Source organism: Podarcis bocagei (genome assembly GCF_964188305.1).
Source record: "Podarcis bocagei genome assembly, chromosome: 6".
Classification (NCBI taxonomy): Eukaryota; Metazoa; Chordata; class Lepidosauria; order Squamata; family Lacertidae; genus Podarcis; species Podarcis bocagei.
Window position 1 is genome coordinate 11,699,061 of NC_138130.1, and position 16,615 is coordinate 11,715,675.

General features: G+C 44.1%; 2 long non-coding RNA genes across 2 annotated transcripts; both read left to right on the forward strand.

Annotated features, from left to right (window-relative positions):
• Positions 1-188: 188 nt before the first annotated feature.
• LOC308589456 lies at positions 189-14,138 on the forward strand. Its single transcript, XR_014009274.1, has 3 exons — positions 189-576; positions 1,344-2,031; positions 9,333-14,138. It is a non-coding gene; the product is annotated as an uncharacterized lncRNA (long non-coding RNA).
• On the forward strand, positions 3,534-4,938 carry LOC308589509. Its single transcript, XR_014009336.1, has 2 exons — positions 3,534-4,338; positions 4,599-4,938. It is a non-coding gene; the product is annotated as an uncharacterized lncRNA (long non-coding RNA).
• Positions 14,139-16,615: the final 2,477 nt, after the last annotated feature.

The window sequence follows — 16,615 nt, forward strand, 5'->3', positions numbered from 1 at the left end:
GGAGGCCCGCCTTGCCCTCGTCGGATTTGGGAGGGCACGTGGCTCCGGACCAACCGGAGCGCGCGCCCCCCCCGAAAGTCGTGCGCGCGCCGCGGCGGCGGCCCAATCGGCGGCCGGGGTTCTGTCACTGCTGGGAGACGCGGTGGGAAAGAGGACTCTGACTGGCTGGTTGGCTGGCGGGCTCCTTCCCCTCCCCCGCCCAACGGTCACTTTTCCCTTAGGCGGCCTCTGGGCCTGGCAGGATCTCGTCGGCCGGCGGAAGGAGAGGGGTTTTCCCTCACGGGGGCTCTCAACCCCTCCCAGCGGTGCTCTTTTCAAAGGCCCAGTGCTCTGTGCTGCGCCGACGAAAAAGAGAGGCCTTTTTGTTCGTTTATTTCTTACGAAGTTCCTTATAACTTTAGTTGCTTAGCCCTGGTAACACCCGAGGTTCAATCCCCGTGCATACTCCTGCTTTCACGGGGTTAGGCTGGATGACCCCTGTGGGTCCCTTCAAACATGATGATTCTGTGCCAAAGTATTTTAGCATAGGTCTCCAGGAGGGCAGCTCACGATATGAGAATAATAAAGCGCAGTGGGGTAAAATAAACAGAATTAGCGAAGGCAGCAGCTGTCCCTTCAGCTGCGCCCATAACCTGGACAGGGATAACCCAGCTACTGTCTATGCTCTGGTAACTTCAAGGTTAGATTACTGCACATTGTGCTGCCTCTGAAGACGGTTCGGAATTCAGCGGCCAGGTTGCTCCCTGGAGCAAGGCAGGTTGAGCATATTACACTGATCCCGTTCCGACTGCACTGCCTGCAAATTAGTTCCGGGCCCAATTCAAAGTGCTGATTTTGAACTATTAAGCCTTAAATGGCACAGGACCGCAATACCTCAAGGACCGCCACTTTCCATATGAACGTACCCAGACCCTGAGATCATCTTCTGAGGCCCTTATTTGTGTTCCTCCTCCTCAAGAGGTTTGGTGACAACACAAGAACTGGCCTTCTCTGCAGTGGCTCCCCGTTTGTGGAATGCTCTCCCCAGGGAAGTTCGCCTGGCACCTTCATTGGTTGACACTCAATGGCCTTTTAAAATGTGTTGGGGAGGGAGGGGCTTTATTGTTTTTGTGTGTGTGTATTTTGTGTTTTTATATTTTGGTTTAACTTGAAACAGTCCTAAGACCTATGAGCATAGGGCAGTATACAAATTTAATAAATAGTAATAATTATTATACAGGGTGATGTACAGACTGTTACCTGTGTGTGTTTGTATGCAACAGGCTAAGCAACCTGTTTTACTATTGGAGCCAGAACATAAGAACATCAGTGTTCGCTGCATTATTTTTTATCCTTTTCTGCAGGTTTGGTACCTGCTAGAAGACTGAGAATGGAGCACAGAGACAGGATCTAGAGATATCTCCAAGTTTTGGAATTGACCTCTGTTCAACTTCTTAAGCACTGACATAATACAGTATTGCTCTCATTATTGAGAACCATTTCAGGCCTGGTTTGGGCAGTGAAATGATGTCTTTTATTGGGAAAGGGACAGTGGAAGTATGACCTTGTTAATTTTCCTGGGATCTCTCAGCAACATTTGACCATGATATTCTCCTGAATTGGCTCTGTGGTGTGGGAGCGAAGGGTACAGTGTTTAGGTGGTTCTGCTTCTGCTTATAGGACTACTTTCAGAGAGTAGTAGTAGAGGACTTCCTGGCCTCATGGTAAGTATGCTGTGGAGGTCCTCAGGGTTTATTCTGCCCCTATACTCTTTATCATGCATATGAAGCTGCTGGAAGCAGTTTGCAGGGAGTTTAGAAGAGTGAGGTGGCATCAGTATGTTGATGACATTCAGCTGCATTTCTCCATATAATTTGAGTCAGGTGAAGCTCTGCAGGTTCTTGTTCAGTTCCTGGGGGTAATACTGGTAGGATGAAAGCCAAAAAGCCGAAGCTGAATCCCAACAAGAAAGAGATTCTGTGGATTGGTGGAGCCTAGGTCCGGAAAATAGGAATATGGCCTTTTCTGGAGATACTCCCCCTGAAGTTTAAGGTATGTAGTCGGAATACTTCTCAATTCCACTTTGTTTCTGGAGGCCCAAGTGACCTTGGCATTCTGTACCCATTTCTAATTATGGTTATCTTGCCAGTTCCGGCTTTCTTGCAGGACAGCCTGGCCAATGTGAGCCAGTAACATAGTAACCTTCCATTTAAACTATTGCAATGAATTCTGTGTGGGGCTGCCCTTGAAAATAGTTCATAGATTGCAGCTAGTGTGAATGCAGCTGCTACAGAGTCCTGATGGGTCTGATGTATTTGAAAGAACCATGTGTTATACTTGTAAGTTCTGTACTGACTACTTGTTTTTCTGCTGGGCCCAATTCAAGACAATAGTTTTGACATATAAAGCCTTGAGCAATTTAGGACTCTGAAGGAGTTCCTCTTCCTATTCTCTCCTGCCCATTCTTTGAGATTGCCTGGATAGGCCCTCTTAGTAATACTATCAGGTGTGGAGGTCTATGGGTCAGGGACCCAATGGAGAGCTTTCTCAGCAGTAGCACTCCAGTTATGAAATCCCCCCCCCCCAAGCTTTGGCTCGCTAGCTACCCTATCTATGTTTCAGTACCAGGTAAAAATATTCCTTTTCAGAACAGTACTGTAGTAGTGGCATATGTAGTGCAGCTTTTCCTGAAGTGGATTCTGTTTTACCTTTGATTGCTTTGTGTTTTGTATGTATTATAGTGTTGTAATCTGCTCTGGACTCTTTGATGAAAGGTGATATTATTTATTATAAGTTTGTTTATTTATATAATTATTATACTTCTTGTGACTGACTCAAATCGTAGGGCACCTTTAAAACTACAGTGGTGCCTCGCAAGACGAAATTAATTCGTTCCGCAAGTTTTTTCTTCTTGCGAGTTTTTCGTCTTGCGAAGCACGGTTTCCCATAGGAATGCATTGAAAATCAATTAATGCGTTCCTATGGAAACCGCTTGCCAGGCTGGCGGTGCGGAGAAGGGCTTTTCTCCCCACCGCAAGCCTTCAGGACAGGTACGGGAACAGAGCGGAAGGGGCGCAGCGCTTCTCCTCTGTTCCCGGGACTTGCGGTGGGAGGAGGGTTTTTCCTCCCCACCGCCAACATTCAGAACAGCATTCTGAATGTTGGCGGTGGGAAAGGAAAACCCTCCTCCCACCGCAAGTCTTCAGGACAGCCATCCGAAGGCTGGCATGGGGAGAAGGGCTTTCTGCCCCACCGCCAGCCTTCGGAGCAGCCTTCCGAAGGCTGGCGCGGGGAGAAGGGCTTTTCTCCCCACCGCCAGCCTTCGGAGGAGCCTTCCGAAGGCTGGCGCGGGGAGAAGGGCTTTTCTCCCCACCGCCAGCCTTTGGAGCAGCCTTCCGAAGGCTGGCGCGGGGAGAAGGGCTTTTCTCCCCACCGCCAGCCTTCGGAGGAGCCTTCCGAAGGCTGGCGCGGGGAGAAGGGCTTTCCGCCCCACCGCCAGCCTTCGGAGCAGCCTTCCGAAGGCTGGCGCGGGGAGAAGGGCTTTTCGCCCCCCCGCCAGCCTTCGGAGGAGGTCCGAGGACAGTGGGGAAGAAGCGCTGCGCTTCCCCGCTGTCCCGGAGATTTCCCTATGGGCTTTCGTCTTGCGAAGGAAGCCCATAGGGAAATTCGTTTTGCGAAGCGCCTCCAAAACGGAAAACCCTTTCGTCTAGCGGGTTTTCCGTCTTGCGAGGCGTTCGTCTTGCGAGGTACCACTGTAATTTATCGTGTTATGAGCTTTTAAGTTAGGGACTGGCAGGGTTCCAAAGAGTGTGTGGTGGAGGCAAGGGACCAGAGATTTATGGGGTGTGATGCCACCCACAAGGCAGGAGCCAGGGGAGGAAGGGAAGTCAGGGTAGTCCGAGGCAGAGGAAACTACAAAGGATGGGGTGAAAGAAGAAGGGGCGGTTTAGGCGAGGGACCCCACCTTCCCCCACCCTACTGTCTCATTGAACCAGGAACGACTTGAAAAGGGAAGCCCAGTGAAGTCTCAGGTTGAAGGCACGTAACCCGTCAGAGGAGGGTCATGACATTTTATAGGCAAGAGTCTATTTGATGCATGAAGTGGACACAATTGGTATATACATGTTACATAGATTTTACGCTGTAATATTATGTTGCACATTATCTACTTATCAAAGATGGAGGCAAGCAAGTAGTCAAGCCAGTGGCTCGGTAGAAGTTAGGCAGTGTTACTAGTGGTTTCTGAGCAGCTTTGACTACTCTAGCTTGATCTTTCTCAAAATGAGGAGCCGGGCCAGAGTTTGCACTTATGTAGTAATAAAAGGCCAGATGGGAGTCTACTGGTTCTTTGTGTTACCAGTTCCCGGTTGGGCTACTGTATATTTTTCGCTCTATAAGACGCACCAGACCACAAGATGCACCTAGTTTTTGGAGGAGGAAAACAAGAAGAAGAAAAATTCTGTATCTCAGAAGCCAGAACAGCAAGAGGGGTCGCTGCACAGTGAAAGCAGCACTCTTGCTGTTCTGGCTTCTGGGATAGCTGCGCAGCCTGCATTCCCTCCAAAAGATGCACACACATTTCCCCTTACTTTTTAGGACGGAAAAAGTGAGTCTTATAGAGCAAAAAATATGGTATTTTGTGCCACAGAGCTAAAGCTGGCAAACTAGCCAAGCCCTCTGTAGGCTTCCTAGTGGCATGGAGCTCTGTGGCCGGTCCTCAGTTTGACATTCCCACACAACTTCTCAAAGTATGATAAAATTCCAGGGTACCAGTTATCAGGGACAGTTTCTGTCATAGCAAGAGCACAGTGGGGAGAATTCCTTCTGTAATGAAGTGTGTATAAACAAATATACAGGTTGAGAAGATTGCAGGCATGTAGTACTAGCCCTGTAGTATCTGTCCCTAAAATCATGCCACACCATTGCAGTTCCCTATGTATTGAAAAATGTGAATAAAATTGAGCTGTTCCTGGTTGCCTACAAAGTGCTGTTACCCCTCGAACAGATACTGTCAGGTAGTTGCTTACCTAAACTGTATATATGCTGTCCTTTATTTATTTAACCTAATTTATATACTGTTTAATCACTAAAATATTAGAGGCTTACATCCATATTCATAGAATAATAGAGTTGCAAGGGACCCAAGAGTCATCTAGTTCAACCCCCTGCAATGCAGGGATATAACAATATGTCATTTTTGATACAGTCATACCTCGTGTTGCGTTTGCTTCATGATACAGTTTTTCAGGGTACATCCCACGGCAACCCGGAAGTTCCGGAAAGGGTTACCTCTGGGTTTCGTCGCATGCACAAACACACAAAATGACATCACACACACGCACAGACGTTCTGCTCATGTTGCGAACGGGACTCCGGAACAGATCCCATTCGCAACCAGAGGTACCACTGTATATGGTTTCTAGGCCTTTTAAGCAAGACACATTTTACTTTGGTCAACCAGCCTCACTTTTTCTACAACTTTGAACAGTTAACCCCCCAATTAACTGTATGTATCATTCTCTCTTGTCACATCTCTTTTATACAGTAACACAGGCCCTCTGAGCAATGATCATGTCATGCTTGTGTTTTGTGCAGTGCTAATTGCTGGTTGTAAATCAGTGGTAGATGGTAGTAAAGGGAGGAATCCAAACCCAATAACTGAAATAGGCAAATATCTGCCTGCTGAAGTCTCAGCTCATCCAGAGATACAGTGCCATAAGTTCTCCATTCTGGCTCAGCTGCGGCTCAGCCGAAGCCAGAGAGTTTCCTGAAGAAGGGATGAGGCAAGGGGAGACTTACCTCTATTCAAACGCGATTTAGCTGGTTTGCATGACCCAGTGGAAGCTACGCTGGCAGAAAGGATGGTGGAAGGTGAACTTTACAGTGGTGCCCCGCAAGACGAATGCCTCGCTAGACGAAAGGGTTTTGCGGTTTTTGAGCTGCTTCGCAAGACAAATTTCCCTATGGGCTTGCTTCACAAGACGAAAACGTCTTGCGTTTTTTGCAAGTTTGTTTCCTTTTTCTTAACACCCTTAATACAGTTGCGACTTGACTTCGAGGAGCAACTCATAGAACGCGGTGTGGTAGCCTTTTTTGAGGTTTTTGGTGATTTTTGAAGCTTTTCCAAAACTTTTCCAACACCGTGTTTCGCAAGACGAAAAATTCGCTAGACGAAAAAACTCGCGGAACGAATTAATTTCGTCTTGCGAGGCACCACTGTATTTTAGAGGCTTGTTTTCCCGCTGCCAAGCCCGAGCTGGTCCAGCCAGCAGTAGCCCTGCTTCTGAATGGAGTTTGGAATAGGGGTAAATTACAAAGCATAGATTATCCTGGCCGCTTAAAATGGGCATCTTTGGGACTTCCCTCTAGTTTGAATGCGTACATAATACAAGTAAAGCAATAGGAAAGTTTGCAGTGCCAGTGGGTAATTTTAGTTGTTTCAGACAACCTGTCAGAACAAGTTCTTTTTTTAAATAGGGTTGGAAGCATCTGCTATCTTCAGATAATTTGCTAATAGCTTTCTGCTCCCTTAAGCAAAATGACACATGTATAGGGAAACTTTGAGTCAGTTTGACTCTACTCACGGTAGTCAGTGAGTCGTCTCATTTATACCGTAATTAAGGAACTGGTTCGTGTCTTTCTGAGCATACTTTATATTGCACAACTATTCTGAAATTACTTTGGTGGAGATTTTGTATTTATTAGAATTCCATCTGAAAATATATGTGGTTTTAATTAACTGAGGCTGAAGCCACACCCAAAGCATCTGTTTCTTGGCATCTCCTCCAACACCACCCTTATCTGGTCCCTTTGGTATGTGAAGAATTAGATGGCTTGCCCAAATTATGTAACAAATGACAATACCAGAGCTAGAAAAATACTCAGAAGGAAAAAGGTCTCCTGTGCAAAATGTTAAAGTCAATAAGAAGATATATAGCAGATGGGATGAAATAAGATGGCATGTTACCATACTCAGTTGAAACAACTACATACATGCACATCTGATTTCTCTAAAATAACTTATTTCAAAATAGTTTATGGGAAAGTATGGATCCAGTATATTCCCTTTATCAGATTATTCTCACCTAAGTATCATGAGATACTTACTTTAGCGGAGAGTGGAAAGAGGAAAAGCTAAATTCCACTGAAAACAAATTTGTTTATAACCGAAAGTGTCTAATTTTAAAAGCTTATTACAATATTAGGGGCTGCACCCTTGCTTGCTTTTATTACCCAGTGCCTCTGGGCCAACCTCCCTGCCACACTAACCTCTTAGACCAGGTAACCTTTTTGGCCACCCTGTAGGCCAACTTTGACAGTTGGGTGGGACAACCCACCTGTCAGTCATATGATTTACTTATAATTACATTGATATCCCACCTTTCCTCCAAAGAGCTCAACGTGGCCCGCGTGGTTCTCCCTCTCCCCATTTTATCTTCACAACAACCCTGTGAGGTAGATTAGACCAAGACACAGTAATTGCCCAAGGTCCCCTAGTCAGCATCATGGGGGAGGGGGAATTTGAACCCTGGTCTCCCAGCTCAAAGGCCAACATCCTAACTCAGTGGTCACTAACCATTTGGACCTGTGGGCACCACAACCCTTTATCTTGACTTTGATAGAATGCCTGTCTCAAGCCTAATTTCAGCAGGGAACCCTGTGAGCACCAGAGAAGGTCTGTGTGGGCACATGTGCACCTGAAGCTGCCATATTGGTGACCCATGTTTTAACTACTGCAGTGAAAGTGCCAGGCCTCTGCATCAAAAGCAGGGGGAGTAAGGTGGCGGGAGCACCTTTTCTCTAGGCCTCAAGGATGCTTTATGCTTTTAATTTGTTCTCTGGCCCCTTCAATGGCAACTTAATAGATGAGTCGAGAGGCCTTCGCCATGAGACAAGGGGGGGGGGTAACAGAAGTAAAGAGAAATGATTATTCCTTAACAGTATGCCATTGCTCACCCCGGAGGTCTTCTTGAACCAGAGACATGCCACCTCCTTACCCAAACAGCTAAATTCTCTCTGGCCTCACAACCATTCCCGATCATTTCCTCACCTCATCAGAGCCAATCTTATCCATATCCAGGGCACTGGGCCAGTAAAAAAAAGGGATGCTATTCTTCCAGTCCAGGGCATCCTCTTTGCCCTTTCAACGGCACCGCCAAAAATTGAAATGGGTTGCAGGGTCTTCATCACTGCACTAAACTTGGGGCACCTGGGTCCTCCAGGTTTGACAAAAATCTGCCATGAGCAACTTGCACAGAGTGCAGGAAGGAATTAGACCCACTGAGAACGTGGCTGTGAAAGGTATGCTTGACTCAGAAAGAACAGGAGGCAAATAAAAGATTTTGAGGAGTATCACTGAATTGTATGGCTTATGGGAGAAGCAGTGTTAGAAAGTCAGATATATCAGCTAGGTGCCAAATGGCTCCTTAAACCAGGGTTACAGTCGCCAAAGCGGCATGCCTAGTTGCCATTTTGGGGCCAGAAGGCTCAGAAGTCATATTTTTCAATACAAATATTTGGTTCCTGAAATTCATTCTGATTGTGCAGATAAAATTTAACAGAAATATTGTACAGGATGTGCTGCTAGTTTGTGAAAACAGTCGAGATCCAAGGATCTCAATGCATGCACCACCAGAAGGTGGAGATGCCAGGCATCATCTTGGTGCCAGGGCATTCTCACTTGGTTGATTTGATTGACATCCTATGCCCCTTTAAAATGTTTTGGGAGGGTATTGGGTGGTTGTTTTTATTTTGGTTTTGTACTTTGTAGTTTTATATTCTGATTTTATCCTGAGACCTGCGGGTTTAGGGTGGTATATAAATTCAGTTAATAATAAGAATAAGAAAAAATCACTTGGTCGCAAGTCATCCAACGGGATTGTGTCACAATGGGGCACATGCCACTGTTACTTAGCAACCTTGCAGAACAATGTGCATTGTTCCTCTTAATATTAGGGTTTTGTTTTTTACAAAATAGCTTTCAGTGAATTAAGCTTTTCTTTATTCATATTTATTTGTTAGAATTCTTAGACCACCCTTTACCCAGTGGATCCCATTGTAGTGTTCAATCATTTTCTTTTAAAAAAAATGCAATGTAATAATATCCTTCAAACAAAAATAAGACTGAGAGGCAACAAAAATACAAAACTACTGAAGCAGAAGAGACTACACAAAATCCCTGGGCAAAAAAGCATTTTGTAATCTTATACACAGATTGTATATCCACCAGAACTGTTAGGTATTCCATATTTGTTTTACTAAATACATGTGTTTCTCCTCCCTGAAGAATTCTGGGAGTTATATTTGTCAGAGTGCTGAGGACACTGCTACATGTTTCCGTTTTCCCTTCACAGAATTGTATTTCCTAGGATGCTCTGATATGAGGAAATCACTCTTAAATCAGTTAAAAATCTGCAGTGATGAGCCAAGGGATCAAAGTCTCTGCTCAAATATCCTAATAAAAAAGGTGAGAGTACCCTGAATAATTGCTTCTTCCCATTCAACATACAAATTGTTATTTGGGGCTCCAACTTTCCTTGTTTATTGTATTTTTTCAAAAGTAGGTTGGCTTTTTATTTTACCAAAAGTAATGTGTGGTGGCGAATATTAGTTATACTCTGAGTGGACTCATTGAAATCAGTGTGGGTCTACTCTGAATATGACTACCACTACGCATCATCTTGTTTTCATTTGCTTAGGGCAAAGCTCCCAGTTTGGTGCTTCTCCTGAAGTATTGCACACTCTGTGGTAAAAAGGAAGTCTATCACCTTGCCTCATTTACTGATTAATGCAAAATATAAAGCAAGCAAGCAACTATTTTTCCTGTATAAGCTAACTCTCCATTTCCACTGCCCTTTCCTAAAATTCTTTTTAATGTGAGAAATGACCGCTAGATTCGTGTGGTTTTAGTACAGACAATTTTCTTTACAGACATTAAAAACTAGCAATGCAACCATGTGGATGACGCATATTTTGATCCTACCCTCACCTCACTCCTGCTGCTGAATGGAATTCTGTGTTTTGTCAGTGACAGAATCGATATAGATTCTATAGGCATTCAAATCAGCACAAGGCAGACTTTTAAGTGGATTTTTCAGGGTCAGAATCAAAGTCTCAACGCTGCTATCACAGCAGCAGAATATGCTCAAATTGAGCACATGATGTTCTTTCTTCTTAAGTACTGTAGATTTAAGCACTGCTGCTTACTGTATACTTTCAGTATGTTGAGTATTTAGTAGTAGCTCCTTAGGATGTCGTGAGTCACCTCCCCTGCTCTTCTTTAGAAATGCACATAGAGATTTTGCTGCTTGACAACAGCATAATTTAAAACATTTGGACTGAGAGAAAATCTACTTTTTTTTAGAAAAAAAGCTCTTTAGAAGCATTGCATAACCATTTTTTGAAAACATTTTAGCTCATAAGAGCTTATAGCTCAGTTGTTGCTTTTTAAAATAGTTTAATGCAAAGACATCGCTTTGTAACAGACCCTCAACCATAACTACATCTGGTGGGGAATCCATTTTCAATCTTCCACACAAAGACAATGCTGTGCAATTTTTAAAAACATGCACTGTCACTCATTTCCCATTATCCATCAGTAGATTGACTGTAACTGAAAAGCTCTGCTTTTTCAGTGTCTCTATGAAAATGGGTTTAGTTCATTTGGGAGTTGGGGAATCAATTGATTATGGCCTCAGTTGTTTTTTTGTCTTGTATTGGAATGTCTGGCAGTGGTACACCGAAATGGATCAAATTATATAGAAATCTTTGGAATCTTTTTACTGCTGCTATTATGAATGTATTGTACTAAGGACTAAGGCCACCACTGTTTCCAACTCTGCTTACCCTCCCCTTGCAAACCACTGCAATCTCTTTACACCTCACCAGCCCCTTCCCTTTACACCCCATCATCACCCCTTGCTCCTTGCATTCAAGGAGAATGGTTGCAGTTTCAGACCCTCCAAGCGTCCCTATTTTCCAGGGACTTCCCTGATTTAGAGAAGCCGTCCCAGTTTCTGATTTGATCCTGGAATGTCCCACTTTTCCTTAGGATGTCCCTATTTTCAATGTTGGAGGTTATGGAGTTATCCGACCCACAAGCCATCTGAAGGCAGTCATGTATAGGGAAGGTTGTTTTAATGTTAAATGTTTTATTATCTTTTTATATACATTGGAAGCTGCCTGGAGTGGCTGGAGCAATCCAGTAAGATGTGTGGGGTATAAATAGTAAAATTATTATTATGGAATGGGATGTCCCTATTTTCATCAGAGAAAAGTTGGAAGGTCTGCAGTTTGAGGGAGCTGTAAGGGGGGCATGAGCTTCTAAGAGGGTTTGGCAAGGTTAACGGGAGTCTGGGTTTAGCAGCAGGCTCACCTGGGCCATCCACTATCCGCGCTACTCAGCTGTGCTGCCTGCTCACCAGTCCATCTTGACTGCTTGCCTGGACTGCCTGCACGCCTGCCTGTTTACCTGGGCCCCCTGCTTGCCCCTTTCTACATCCCACCACTCCTCACCATCCAATGTTGCTTTTCTGTTATTCTGTAGTTTGTAGCACCATCTGTTGGCAGCCCTGGAAACTGCAGCCTGACAACATCCCTACAGTTTTATTAAATATTGCTTTCTATTTTATATGGATTAGAATGGTTTTAAATGCTGTAAGACACTGTGGGAAGATAATTGTGCTGTGAATAGGTGATCATACATTTATTAAATAAATAAAACCATCCATTGTAGCTTTCATTTGATCCATTAAAAGTGGGTGGGGTTTTATTAAAATTTACAGCCTGCCTTCTCACAAGCTCTCAGTAATAAGTTTGTTTTACTTGGAAGGGTTGAGGGAGCAAAATATGTTAAATGAGAATTCTTGGAAACATAGATCATTGGTCCATCTAGATTAGTATTTTTGACAGTGACTGCCATCAGTTCTCCAGGGTTTCAGGCATGGGTCCTTTTCACAGTTTGAACCAGGGACTGTTTGCGTGTAAAACATGTACTGAACTCAAGCATAGCGCTGCTAAAAACCTAGCAGCAGGGAAGTGCTGTTGAGATATTAAGCTTGACTAGGAAATATCCAGCCGTGTAAGAGGCACGGTTCTTCCTGCACTGATGCTGTCCCCAACACCCCTTTTTGTTTCAGCCCTACGTTCTCTGTTCTTAGAATCATAGAATTGTAGAGTTGGAAGGGACCCCAAGAGTCATCTAGTCCAAACCCCTGCAATGCAGGAAATTCAGCTAAAGCATCCATGATAGATGGTCATCCAACCTCTGCTGAAAAATCTCCAAGGAAGGAGAGTCCACAACCTCCCAAGGGAGGCTGTTCCACTGTTGAACAGCTCTTACTGTCAGAAAGTTCTTCCTCATGTTTAGTCGGAATATCCTTTCTTGGAGCTTGAAGCCATTGGTTCAAGTCCTGACTTGCAGAGCAGGAGAAAACAAGCTTGCTCCATCTTTCATGTGACAGCCCTTGAGATATTTGAAGATGGCTATCCTATCTCTTCTCAGTCTCTTCGAGGCTAAACATATCCAGCTCCTTCAACCGTTCCTCATAAGGCCTTCTTGACCTTCCCATGTTGAGTGCAATTGGAACCCTGATAAAGTAGCATCTCTAGTTGTGCAGAGGTGTTCAAATGAAAATGGACAGAACCCTCCTTCAGACCTTCTTTGATCAGCAAGGCTAAAGACAGGTGAGGTGTGGGCATGGGCTTGGTGTATGCAGCCATAGGCCTCCTAGTTATTAGTAGATCTCTGTCCCCACACTATGTCTGAAGAAGACTAGAGCTACCCTGGCATTCTAATACTGGTCTTGCCCCATATTGATTGCAAACAATGCCTTCTGCAATATCTAAGTGAAATTTCAATGGCTTGGCTAAAGGATGAGGGAGTACAGATTGGCTTCTCTTCTTAGAAGCTTTGCAATGTATGTCTCCATCTGTTTTGATAAAAAAGGTAGTAAAATAAGTTCCATCCTGATGCTTTCAGATCTCTCAATTGTGCATAAAGTAATTGATTTTAGAACTTTGGCTCCCTTATGTTTGGTACAAAAAATGAGGCCAATTTTCTAAGACGTCTAGGAGGTGTATGGTATTTAGAAGTAACAGATGAATAGCTCTGCCAGGCTCCTTTATTTAAAGAGCTATAATTATATAGGAGCAGAAATTTTGATTTGAAAGCTCAAAATGATGATTAACCTCAAAAAGCATAGCACAGTTGCTACCTTGGCCAAACCCTGGAGGCTGGTCAAAATGTTATTACTGTTTTCTTCTGTTATTTGGTCTTCTTCCCAGAACTACGTAGGACAGTTTTTATGTTGGCATGTTCTGTTTCCGTGTTGTTCCATCATACTTCCCCCCTATACTTTCTGTGAATTAGTAACTAAATACTATTGATGGTGGGTTGTTTGGAGGTTGTTGTTTTTTTGCTCCTGGTGAGTTTGCAAATTATTTTGTGTTCCTTAATCAGTATTAATCTCCAGTTAATCAGAAATGGAGAGTATTGATCATGCTAGCATACCCCAGGAAATCTAACCCATTTTGAAACATAAAGTTAACCACGTCAGCTTTACCGTTGGCATCAGAGTGCCGCAGGAAAGAGCTGGGAACCTGGGCTGCATTGCCAACTGCCAGGGATCAGAAGAGACTGGCACAAATTCCAACATAGCCCTTGTTTTATGTTGTACATTTGTGTGCAGATTAATTGTAAGCTGCATATTGGGAGCCAACGTCAGCTGAAGTGTGGAGGTGGCATAAATGTAAGCCACATCATTTTGAGGGGAACAGGATACAGGGAGGCAGGAAAAACAGGCAAGCTGAAGGCCACCTTGTCCAGGCTGATTAACCCTTCTGATGGGAAAAGGAGTGCAATCAGGGTGGCTCTGTAGAGCTCCTCTGCTCATGCTGGGTGCCTTCTGGATCAAGCTGAGGAGGTGTGGCGATATCTGCTCCATGGAGTCCGGTTTGGCGTTTGGCAACGCCACTGCAAGCTCCTCTTCCAAAGCTGCATGCTTCCCAGCTAAGCGATTGGGTAGCGGAGGCATTGATTGTTTCCTCGTAGCCACCTGTAAAGAATCTCTAAGGGCCCCTCCAGACTCTGTTCTGCAACGTGACATTGATCCAATAATAGTTCCTTAGTGGTGGATTTACATTGCTTTATTCTATTTTTTTATGACTGCATTTGTATTTGAGAGCCAGTGTGGTGTAGTGGTTAAGAGTGGTAGTCACGTAATCTGGGAAACCGGGTTCGTGTCTCCGCTCCTCCACATGCAGCTGCTGGGTGACCTTGGGCCAGTCACACTTCTGTGAAGTCTCTCAGCCCCACTCACCTCACAGAGTGTTTGTTGTGGGGGAGGAAGGGAAAGGAGAATGTTAGCCGCTTTGAGACTCCTGAAGGGGAGTGAAAGGCGGGATATCAAATCCAAACTCTTCTTCTTCTTCTTCTATCATACCCTTTTATCCAAGGAGCTCATTTAATTCCCTCTTCCTCATTTAATTTCCACAAAAGCCCTGTGGGGTCATTTCGGATGAAAGGCACTGGGTGGCCCAAGGTCACCCAGTTGCTTTGCAATGCTTACTCAATGTCACCACGTTATTAGTATAAGATATATCTAATCTCATATACAAAAAATACTTGACTCTAATGCATGAAGGGGTTAAGACCATAGAGTAAGCTGTCCTGCCTGGCTTAGCTAGATCATACCTCCTAACCTTGGGAGGAAGAGCTAGCAAACCCTTTGTTCTCCCACTTTCCACTATTCTTTTTCACCATGTGACACCTACCAGTAAGGCTATTGAAGCTGGATGTTCCAAGCCACCTTTCTGTTTCTATACATATAATTTAGAAGCATTTACCATTTACCAACATTTTGAAACTAAATTGTACTGCTTGTCTTTTCTTTCTGCTGTATGGAAAAGTACATGAATCAACTCTTTGCAGAGTTTGTAAGTAAAACATTTTTAACTTGTCAAACATGTGGTCTCTTTCTATGCTAAGGGAAGTGGGGAGCTTTGGAAGCAACATAGAAGGGAATATTTTAAAGGTCTAACAGCCTATGATTCTACGCTTTATTTTGCTATTTAAAATATCTGCTGGGGATCTCTCACCAAAAAATACCTGCCCCAAATTTGGATCTAGGCACCCAGGACATTCTCATTTTATTGTATCAAATATTTCCCTTTAACCAAAATATTAAAAACCAACAATTGCCATCTGGAGGGGGGCACTCTTGTGCTATAGTGCAACAAGCGTGAGACAAAAAACAAATGTTTAACACTTGCAAAATACGGGATTTCAGCAGGAAGCTACAGGACACAAAACTCATTGGAAACGAAGCAGTATATCCACCATGAAACTTGCAGGAGCGAAGAGTGTTGAAAGTGGGATCACGTATAACTGCATATAACTGCCCCAATACCATCATGAGCACAAATCATCATAAATACACAATAAACAGAATGTCTGGAGGGGCCCAGAGTGATGATAGAAGCAAAGAGAAAGGGTAAAAAAGGGGGGTCCTCTTTAGTTTGACTTCTGTCTGTGCCACCACAATTCTCCGCAGATAGGACCTCAGTACTATTCAAAATGTAAGCACATTTCTTCAGGAAAGAACCGCGGCTGTGATCAGGATACTGCAAACTTCTGCACTGTTCTGAGACCTTGTGAAAACATTTTAGAAGTGTTTCTCTCCTGCCAGCGGCAAAACACGTTTACTGCCTTACATAACCCTTTGACAAAATAGGGGTTTTTTTACTTGTGTGAACCAGACCATCAAATTTGTGATGATGAAGTTCAGAAAGCTAATGAGAAACGAGGCTTAATTGCGATGTGGTGGGTTTGTCATCATCTTATGGCTAAGGGAGTGGGGGCGGAATCTCTTAATTCCTCCTATCATGTTCTGCATATAGGCTGACTATTTTAGAGGGGAATACAGAAATTCCAGAGACCTGCAGCAAAAGAGTTGGCTGATTAGTTTAAATTAATGTATGAAAGCCAACCCACCTTCACTGCTGCTTCTCACTTCTTGACCTCTTAAGCGTTGCCAGGTAACAGAGCTGCAGTGACTGGAAGCCAGAGTTAGCAGGCAAGTACGGCAGCCATGCCAGGGTCTGGACAAATTCTGTATCGAGCCATCCTAGTTTCATGGTTCATACTGTGCCCCTCCTGATGCTTCATTTAGAGCACTATAGTTCTGTATGTTCCAGGGTGGTCACACTTTTTCTGTCCACACCAGTGACGGGATGCATTCAGTTTGCACTGTTTCCTCCCACCAACCAGTAAATGATCATGTTATGAGCATGCACACAGGTCACCAATCACCCTTTTGTGTGTATGTGTTTGGTATATAACTCCTGGTATTCCAAAATTAGGTGGCAGGAACTACTTGAGTTCACGGCGTCAGTGAGCTGTCCACACAGACTGCACTGACAGGCTTCTGTCAAGAGACGCATAGAAATGCCATGAAACCGAAGTCACTTAACATTCCCCACCCCCACCACACACAAAAGTGGGAAAGTGTGCAAAACTTTGCACACCATGAAAATATTGCAGAACCATATTTCAGAAATGTTGGGATTTGTGTGATAGAAGAAAAAGTGATTTGAAGGCAATATTGCAGAATAGCAATGGAATTATAATAGCTTGTAT